Source organism: Cavia porcellus, unplaced genomic scaffold (assembly GCF_034190915.1).
Source record: "Cavia porcellus strain 051 isolate PalLab524CR breed Dunkin Hartley unplaced genomic scaffold, mCavPor4.1 scaffold_6, whole genome shotgun sequence".
In the NCBI taxonomy this organism is placed as follows: Eukaryota; Metazoa; Chordata; class Mammalia; order Rodentia; family Caviidae; genus Cavia; species Cavia porcellus.
Window position 1 is genome coordinate 68534959 of NW_026947489.1, and position 10448 is coordinate 68545406.

The 10448-nt window shown below is 37.4% G+C and overlaps 1 pseudogene; it reads right to left on the reverse strand.

Moving 5' to 3' along the window:
• Positions 1–1281: 1281 nt before the first annotated feature.
• Positions 1282–5845, reverse strand: LOC134476318 (RNA-binding protein 45-like; annotated as a pseudogene).
• Positions 5846–10448: the final 4603 nt, after the last annotated feature.

Genomic DNA, 10448 nt, shown 5'->3' on the forward strand with positions numbered 1-10448 from the left:
TCTCCATGTGGACTGTATTTCCTTCATAACCTTCCTGGGGAACATGTACTTGGTTTATGAGTGTAACTTCCTCCATGAAGCCTGGTAAAATCAATCACTTCCTTGCTCTGCAGCTTGCTTGAACAGATCCTGTGGATAGAAGCATCTGTTATCCTTCAGTGCATTTATTGATGTCTTTACTTCTTCCCCTGATTTCACACAGTGCCTTGGGGGCAGGAACTGTATCTGTTCCTATTTAAATCCTTAGTATCTGTGAACTGTAAATGCTCAGGATGTTTGTTGATGGAATATCATGATATCTCTACTTAATAAAGAACAGAGTTTCTTCATGAAACTTCTCAGCTCTTCTTCAGTCAGTTCCCCCTTCTACTATTCCCCCTTCCCTAAGAGAATGGAGCCACTGATGGTTTCTTGCTCTCCTCTGTAGTTGCCAACTTCTCTGCTGGGTCTTCCTTCAGGTTGCCTCCATTTCTTTTTCTTTTCTTCCACCTCCATTGCCTTTACTACATGGTTTGTTTCTTTGTTTTGAGATGGGGTCTCATTATGTGGCCCAGGTTGGCCTTCAACTTGCAATGATCTGCCTTCAAACTCCTGAATGGTGAGGTTACAGGTGTGCACTACCATTCCTGGTTACAGTGCTCAATTTTAAATCAGGGTTGCCTAATTCATGAGCCACTATCTCTAAACTCATTTCTTTTTCCCTCTGTGTCATATTCCAGTCCATCCTTCCTACCATTCAATGACTCATTTTCCTGAAACCTAGGAAAAAGCTTTCCTTGGTTGTTTCTTGCTCACAGACAGCTGATAACTGCCCTTTTTTCAGTATCTACTACATGCCAGGCTCTACATTATTATTAGCTTTAATTATGTTTTTTGGTTTTTAAAACTAAGTTTATCAGTACATGTTAGATCTATAAAATGATCACATTCATCATAAGGAATTTGTACTGTACATAATATAACTCAATCTTTTTCCATTTAAGCAAAGAAAACTTTATTTCACTATATAAAAAATAGCTTTCTTTTTCTCTAAGAGACTTCATTTCTATCACACTTAACAACATATTATTCTAAGAAACGACTGTGATATTAGTTTTAGCATTAAGATATGGATTTTTATAATACATATCAGCTGCCCCAGATTTCCCGATAAAACAATGTTGTGCAGACTTCAAGGTGTATGAGAAGAAAAGCTGTCAGCTGCCCACAGGGAGTGAGTCCAGTCACATTTTCAGTCAGTCAGTTGAGGATTATGTCATTATTTCATCTTGCTTCTGAGAATCAGTAAGTCCTTTGTCTTTTATTAGACTCTTCCCTTGGGGAATCTGCCAGCGTAACTTTAAGTTCTCATTCAGAATCTTCCCATGCAAAGTCAAAATGGCATCGTTGGCACTCATTCTATCTGCAAATTTGGCATACCCCACAATTTTTCCTGACACAAGGTAAGCTTCCATCACATTACCAAAATGATGGAATATATTCTCTAACACATCCAGAAGTAGAGAAAGAGGATTAAAGATAATAGTCTTTCTTTCATAAGAGTTTCTTGATTGGCTTTTTTTTTCATTATAGAAGTCTAACATCTGTCTGGATTTGAGGAAACTGCAATCCAGAACTTCCTCCAGCTTGCTTCAGAAATTGCTGGTGGCTTGGGTTATTCCACACCACTGAGGCAAGTTGTGCAGCTACCCTCAGTGTGGCCATTTTCCTAAGGAGATCTGTTGCATTATTCCCTCCATCAATGAAGGAAACACCTTTCTGATTCCCAGGAGGGTACTGAAACCCATGTATTTTGCACAAATTGCTGATGCTACATTAAAATATAGAACCACTCCATGACCTCAATTTGAATAAGGATCTGTACCAAAAATGCTGAAAAGCTGCTTTTCAGTGAAAGGAACTCTTGATACAACTGACAGGCATTTGGAGATAGCATCCTGGGCTGTGCTGTCATTCTTGTCAAAATTTGGAAATTCAGACTGTTGATCAAATAGAAACATATTTACTCTAGATTCATGTCCCAAAACCTCATGCCTCTTGTTCTAAGGATTTGGATGGCTCGTTTTTTGGTTCTGTCAAGATTGCTCTAAAACTTTGACCCCAGTTTTATTGCTTGGGCAGCTTGTTATGGTTTTGAATACTGTACATAGTCCAAACCTCTACTTTCTCCAGTGACTTTATTATTATTATTATTTTTAATTTTATTTAAGGAGAAAAAAGAAAAAAAAACAGAAAAGGGTACAAGTTATACAGAATTTCAGAAAAAATAAACAGTAGGAAGTCACTAGTTAATTACATATTGTCATCTTAGAAATATTTGTTCAAGTTACAAAATTAAAGCATACAAAGTGAACATTCAAACAGTGAGACTGCAAACAGTTTTGTTCAATGATCGAACAAAACTTAGTAAATATATATGTAGTTATATCCTTTAGAGCACTTTCTTTTCCTTTCTTTTGTACAATGACAATTACACATTTTGGGTTTTATTACTCCCACAGTTCTTATTACTTTTTTTGAAGAGAGTAAAACCAAATGTAACATAACAGAACAGAGTCAGTCAAATCAAAAGGATGGACATAATACATAATGTAAAAACAAAATACAAGGTGATCAACAATGGTTACCATAATGCCTCTTGCTATGTTAAAAAGAATTGCCCATATCATCAGTTATAATAAAATTGAACTAAAGGGTAAAGAACAAGACCAATAAAACCAAAACATTGGAGACATTAGAGGACTTCAAAAGAAGATAACAGTCAATCAGAATGGGCGTCATAATGAATCTTATTGTCTTCATAGTTGTTGCCTATACTTTCGAACTTGGTACTATCAAGCATAACAGAATAGAGGAAAATCAGTAAAAACAAGATGGTGAGAGCAATACAGGATTTCAAATCAAGTTAATAGGAAATCAATGTGGGATACTATAATATACCCTGCTTTTTTTATTTACTTTTCCCTTAATTAAAAGGATAAAAATGAAAAACTAGATAATAAAAAGGAGATAGAGATAAAAAAAAAAGAGGGCATAACAATAAAACAGCGCAGGTCAAAATATAGCCATTTAAGCAAAATAGTGTTTCACCACAAGATAATCTCGACATAAAAGTAGTTACCATAGTATCTCTTTCCTTAAAACCTTTGGGTATAACTTTGTGTACTGTAGCATCAAACATATCAAAACAATGTAAAACCGTTCAAGAGAATGACAGTATTACAGGGTATTTAGAATCAACTAACAGAAAATGAACAATGGTTTCTGTATAATCTCCTTAAAAGTTTTTGTTTATATTATCACATATAGTAAAATCCAATAAGATACAACAGGTTAAAACCGATGGAGACAGAAGAACAAAAGCTTGATGGGATTTCAAAACAAGAGGATATTAAATCAGCACTACCTATTATGATGTCTTGTTTTCTCCAAAATAGCTGTTCCTACCATCCAACCTTCCCTGCCTCATTTCTGTTGAGCTCTTTTTCTGTCATTAGTTGTCAGTTTGTCTTCTTCATTTTGCTTTCTGCTCTATTCATTGAGGCCTCTCTGCCACTGTTTCTGGAATCTTGATATTTTTCATTTTTAAATATCCCACAGTAATCTCTGTAGAGTTGAATTGGTGGTTGCAAATTCCCCTAGTTCCTCTTTATCCTGGAAGCACCTTGTTTGTCTATCAATTTCTAGGGACAGTTGTGCAGGATATATCAATCTTGGCTGGAGGTTATCTTTCAAAGCTTGAATTATTTCCCCCCACGCTCTTCGTGATTTGATGGTTTGTGCCGAGAAGTCTGCTGTAATTCTGGTGGGTGTTCCCTTGTAAGTGATGTGTTTCTTGTCTCTGATGGCTTTTAATATTCTGTTCTTATATTGGATTTCTGGAATTTTGATTATTATATGCCTGGGTGTAGGTCTGGTGGGTTGTAGGTGACTGGGGTCCTGTGTGCCTCATACATCTGAGTATCTTCACCTTTTGCTAAATTAGGGAAATTCTCCTTGATTATTTCTGTGAATAGCTTTTGTAGTTCATTTGTTTGTGTCCCTACTTCTTCTTTTATGTTCTTAATTCTTAAGTTATAGATCCTCGTATCATCTTCTAGCCTTTGTATTATTGCTGTTTGTTTTCTTGTTATTTTTAAGAAATTTTTCATTTCATGCTCCCACCTTACAAATCTGTCCTTCAGTTCTGATAATCTATCCTTAGTTTCTTTCAAGCTGTTATGCCAGCTTTCAATAGAGTTTTTAGTTTCCTGGTAATCTCTTTGAACCTGCTTCATGTATTCTATGTTTTCTCTATTTTCTCCATCAAACAATTCTCCCCTTTTTTCCTTTTTTTTCCATTCCACCATCTGTTTTTTCTTGGGCGATGCTTAGCATTTCTCTAACTATTCTACTTATTTCTTGCTTTATTTCATTAAATACCTCATTTTTGAACTCATCTATGAGGCTCCAGAGATACTGCTTTATGTCTATTGGTGCCATGTCTGATACTGCATGTTTTCTGTCTTCATTCTCTTTTGCATTTACTTTTCCTGGATCAGTGTTCTCAGGATTGGGGACTGAGGACCCTTTCTTATTGCTCCCTGTTCCCATACTTTTTGTTCCTTCCATACAAGCATATGTAGGAGGCCCAGTTTTTTTTTTTCTCTTTGTCTGTTACAGTTTGTTTGAATCTGCTGGCTAGGTGTTCCTGCCCACTGCAGTGTTCTAGGGAGACACAGACCTGGGCAGCCTCTGCTCGCACATCCCTCCAGATCAGCCTAGTGAAGGCTTCACTGCTAGGGTGCACCGCCAGGTGCAGGGACCTGATTTGGGTTAGTTTACTGGATCTTAGTCCGTGGCATCACCAGGCCAAGCGCTCCCCACCAATCCTGCTTGAGAGCGGAATATGCGACGAAAGTCACTGCAGGGCCGTGTTCCAAGTAGTCTGCCCATTCTCAGAATATCCTCTGTTGGAGCCTCCTAGTCTATGAAAGGGTCCCCATTTCTCTCACTCACCACAGGTCGATGTAGGGCTCCCTGCCAGTCCTGCTCTCAACGCTGTTTGGTTTGCCGATTCCTGCTCTCAGACCTTTTGTGCATTTCTCTCCCTGCCGTGCTGATTGGGATGCAGTAGTGGCAGCAGGAAATTCAAATCATGGCTTCCAATGGCACGAGATCCAGCTTCCATGCTGAGATTTTATCTGTTCCTGTTATAGCATCAGGATTGCATTTTCAGTTGGTTTCTCTCAGCTTAGTTCATTCCTGGATTGGCAGGGTACATCTCCCCTCGCTTAGGACTCCTCACATGGCACCACTCCTGGATTCTAAGCTGGTAATCTCAGAGAGCCTCCGTGGCTGCTGTTATTTGTCCACCATGTTCTCTCGGAAGTCCAGTGACTTTACTATTAATAATACTGCAATACTGGATGTCTCCATAAACCTTAAATTTTTCCCATAGATCTTCGTGTAGGACTTTGGTTTTATAACAAAAATTCTTGCAAGTTCTTCATCTTTAACTTCTCAGTGACTTCCAGATGATCCGGACTGAGCAATGAGTACCTTGCGGGTTTGATTTTGTTGGGCTCGAGGCTCTGTCCATGCATCTCCTCCATGGCGCTGTAGGTCTGTGAGCTGCAGACAAACTTGATGAAGGTGATGCCCTTGGACTCTTTTGTTTGCTTGTCCCACACCACCTAGATTCCTGGGTCTTGCTAAATGAGGAGAAGCACTCCTGCAGCACCATCTTGGGCATGTACTTGGTGATGACCCAGAAGATGTGGCTGTTGGGAAGATCATCCAGGCTGTCCATGCCCTGGTAGGAGCCACTGACATCATCACCTGCAGAGCTGCTGGCCTGACCCATAGTGCTCCACCTTTGTGAGGGTGCCATGACCTGGGCCCTCTCAGTCATTGCAGACTTGGCCTTTGCCTCAACTTACTCATTGTGAATTTGCTGCTTCCACAATCTTTTACCCATTCTCTTCCCCTCCCTTCAACCACTCTACCCTTCCTTATTTATAAAAGCCTTGTTTCAGTTTTTTCTATTTCTCTTTTCCCTTCCTTCCTTTCATCCTCCTTTCTATTGGATTCACCTTCCATTTGAACATTTTCCTTCCTATTTCACAATATCTCTTATACATTTTGGTCTTTATATATATTTTCAGTTTCTCACAACAGAGAAACAATGTGGTATTTACACATGTGTGTCTGCTCTGGTTGTTATAATTTCTTCCCTCATATAAGCTTTGGGCTTGACTTGCTCTTCTTTTTTTAGAAGCTTGATGTTCAATACTAGGTTGTTTATTTGAACTTGCTCTGTTTTTCTGATATGGGAATTCACCATGATAAATTTCCTTTTGTACGAGTGCTTTCATTGCATCCCTGAAATTCTGGTATGTTGCATTGGCATCATTTAATTGTAGAAACTAATTTCCTTTTTAATTTCATCTGTGACCCATTGGTTGTTCAGGATGGTGCTATTTAATTCCATGTGTTTATGAAGCTCTTGTGGTTTCTTTTGCTATTGAATTCCAGTTTCATTGCATTATGGTCTGATAATATGCATGGGATAATTTCAATTTGTTTGCATTTATGTAAGCATGTTCTATTAGCTAGTATGTGGTCTATTTTGGAGAACATTCCATGTGTCGCTGAGAAGAATGTATCTACTGTTGTGGGGTGAAGTACTCTGTAGACATCTATTAAATCCATTTATTCAAAAGTTCCAATATTTCATTATTGATTTTTGGTCTAGTTGATCTATTTGTGTCAGTGTGGTATTGAGGTCTCCCATTATAATTGTATTAGCTCTTATTGGATTTTTTTCCACATTGGTTAATATTTGTTTTATAAAGTTGGGTGCACTGGTATTTGGTGCATAAATATTTATGATTGTTACCACTTTCTGTTGGGTTGTTCCCTTTGCAAGGATGTAGTGACCTTCTTTGCTTCACTTAATCAAGCTTGGCTTGAAATTCACTTTGCAAATAAGATAATTCCCCCTGCTTTTTTTGGGGGGGGGATCCTGTTGCATCGAGTATTTTTTCCATCTTTTGACTTTGAGTCTATGAACTTCTTTTTCATTTAAATTGTTTCTTGTATGCAGTATATTGTTGGATCTTGCTTTTTGATCCATTCTGCCAATCTGTTTCTTTTGATTGATGAATTAAGACCATTAATATTGATGGTTATCAATTTGTTTTAACATATACATTGACATATTCTTGCCATGTTGTTTTGCTATTTTTGGCTCCCTTTTTCTTCCCTGGGTAGTGGACTAATTATGTTGGGGTTCATAATATTGTAACCTTTATTGTTTCTTTCTGGAATGTCCCTCAGAACACTTTGGAGTGGTAGTTTGGTGTTCATGAATTTCCTCAAGTGCTCTTTGTCTTGGATTATTTATTTCTCCATCAATTTTGAAAGATAGTTTTTTAGGGGTACATTAATCAGGGTTGGAGGTTGTTTTCTTTTAGGTGTTGAAATACTTCACTCCAAGCTCTCCTTGACTTTAGTGTGTTGAGAAATCTACTGTGATTCTGATGGACTTTCCTTTATAGGTGATTTATTTCCTTTCTCTAACAGCATTTAATAATCTGTTCTTGTGTTGACTTTCTGGACTCTTCACTATTATGTGTCTTGCTGTAGATCTGTTTTTTGATCATTGCTAATTGAAGTTCTATATGCCTCATTTATTTGAACATCAAATTCTTTTTCTCTGCTAAGGAAGTTTTCTGCCATGATGTTTGTGAACAGGGTTTTTATGCCATTTGTGCTATATCCTGCTTTTTCATTGACTCTGATCAATCTTATGCTATTCTTCTTTGTATAATCTAGAAGTCTCTATTTTGATTTTTTGTGGTCCCTTGCTATTTTTAGGAGATCTTTCTTTTTCATGAATGCTAACCACAATCCTGATTTCTGTATGCTATATTCTATCTGATATTTTATCTTCACCTTGGTTCATTTTGCTGCATATATTTTCAATGGAATTTTTAATCTTCTTGTTAGCTGTTTGAATCTGCTTCATGAATGCCATTTCTTTCCTATGTTGAACATTCATGATTTCCATCATTTCCCTAAACTCTTCTATTTTTTAAAAATCTGTATCTGCATAGCCAATTCTGTTGATGATAACAAGAGACAACACAGTGACTATGGTAGAACTCCTTATACAGCAGATTTATATGTCTTTTTAGTTTTATGTGTCTATAGGAATATGTTTAGTTCTGTTTTGCTTTGTTCTGTTTCTCCCTCTAATATAGAAAGGATAGAAATATACGTTAAGGCTCATGCTTGTGTAAAACCTATAAACAGTTTATGAGAACTGATTTTATAACACATGATGAAATGAATAAATACTTTGAAGGAAAAAAAGGGGCATTGCAGTACCCAGTGCTGATTCCTGAGTGTTGTGATGTGAAATCCAGCAATATTATTAATCTTTGTTCAGAATGATTTTTAATCTACTAAGTTTTGTTAGCTCTTAACATAAACGAAGATATGGATAAATGTGTACATGTCTAAGAGTATAGGATTGATAGCCATATTACTTATTTTTTTGTTGGATAGTTGAACAGAACTGTTTGCAGTCTCCCTGGTTGAATTCCAATTTATGTGTTCCACCTTTGTATCTTGAACAACTATTTGTGAGGGGGCAATATGTATACATCAGCTAGTGATTTATTACTGTTTATTTCTTTTCTTTGAAAGTATGTACTATTTCTTCCCACTTTCTGTTTTGTGTTGTCTTTCTTTAAATAAAATTTAAAAAAATCTCTATCTGCTCTTGAGTCACTAAGCATGTCTTTCATTAAGGACATCATCTCTGTAGTTAACTGGGAAATTATTTATGGTTTGATTTTCTCTAGAGCTTTGTTACTCTTCTGCTGTTACCACTTTTAGAGAGTCAAGGCAGATAACTTCAGATTTTTTCACCTCATTTGCCTCCTACATTTGCCTTTGGTGAGCTGAATGTCTGAGATTACATCTTGCTTAAGTGTCTTTCTATCTTTTTGGTTTAATGCCTGGTTGATGTTTGTATATTGCCTATGGTGAATAGCTTTATTGCTAGTTTTTAGTACCCTTAGGAAATGAGTACTTCTCAAAGATGTCTTCCATATATGCTGGCTTTTGGGCTTTGATTCTGTTGCAAAATCTATGTCTTCAGTTTATTGGGGATGAGGAGTTGACTTAGCCCTTGGTTATTTGGCACTGACCTATATAGTATTTTAATGACACTTAGGCAATCTCAGTCTTGATATACTAGGAAGAACGACTAGTTAGAACAATTGTGTTACTTTGGCAACAATAGTCCAATCAGAAATAACAATAACATCAAAAACAGGCTAGAAAATGTCAAACTGTGGTAATGATGTGTCACCTTTAACCATATGAAGTAGATGTGTGATTATATTCAAAATCTAAAATGAACCACAAAATTTTATGCAGTAAATAAGCCCATGACATGGCAGTTTTACCCTCAGGGGAGGAATTTAATAGGGATTAGGGGGAAATAGAGAAATAGAAGAAGAGGAAGAGATTAGAAGAAGCAAGCTGGAGGACAAAGAAAAATCATGCAAACTTTTGGAAAGTGATGAAGGAGCCAGGAGAGAGAAGGGAGACAGAAGAAATAAAAACAATAACAGAACAGAACAGAACAGAGCAGAACAACAACAAAAAGAGTAGAAATGATGTTCACCCTCATATAAAAACAAGAAAAAAAATGAAGAAAAAAACAAAACAAAACAAAAAAACAAGAAAAGAGAACAAGAAAAAAATGTCTACTTTGGAGTATGTCTCTGCTATCACTGGTAGACAACATGGGCAGACAGAGTCCAGACTCATGTTGATTAATACCAACAGTTTAGCAGTACCTTTAATGTGGGGTAGTGGGTAATCCCAGTGAGCCTGCACTTTTATTTCCACTGAAATTCAGACTGATTTCTGATTGGAAGGATGGAGCAGACTTATTTAGCCTGCAGCAATCCATGGACCTCCTGACATCTTGAACTCAGTTGGGAGCCACTAGATGAAACCAGTAGTTGGTCTGAGTTCCAAGCTCAGTTGGTTCTTTTGTATGATGACTCCTGGCCGAGTGTCCCCTCCTGTGGGACAACTGAACCTGAGTAACTCACCAGCCACAGTCTGTTTCATTTACTTCTCCACTGCACTGGTGTGACTCTCCATGGAGGCCTCTAGGGTTAGCAGTAGTCACCATACATCTGCAGGTTCAAGCCACACCTCACACACAGTGAGTCTGGGCTCTGGGAGAAAGCACTCCTTGCCTCCTCCTTTTTCCTTATGGGAGTTTTGCTCTTTCCTTTTTCCTGAGGACTTCTATTCTTGCTTTGGATCCTTCCTAGGTCCTGGTGACCCGCTTCCCTCTTTTTTCTTTTCCTCTTTTTCTAGTATCTGTACACCAAATATTGGAGAGGCTATTTTTCTGCTGCTCATCACTGAACCAT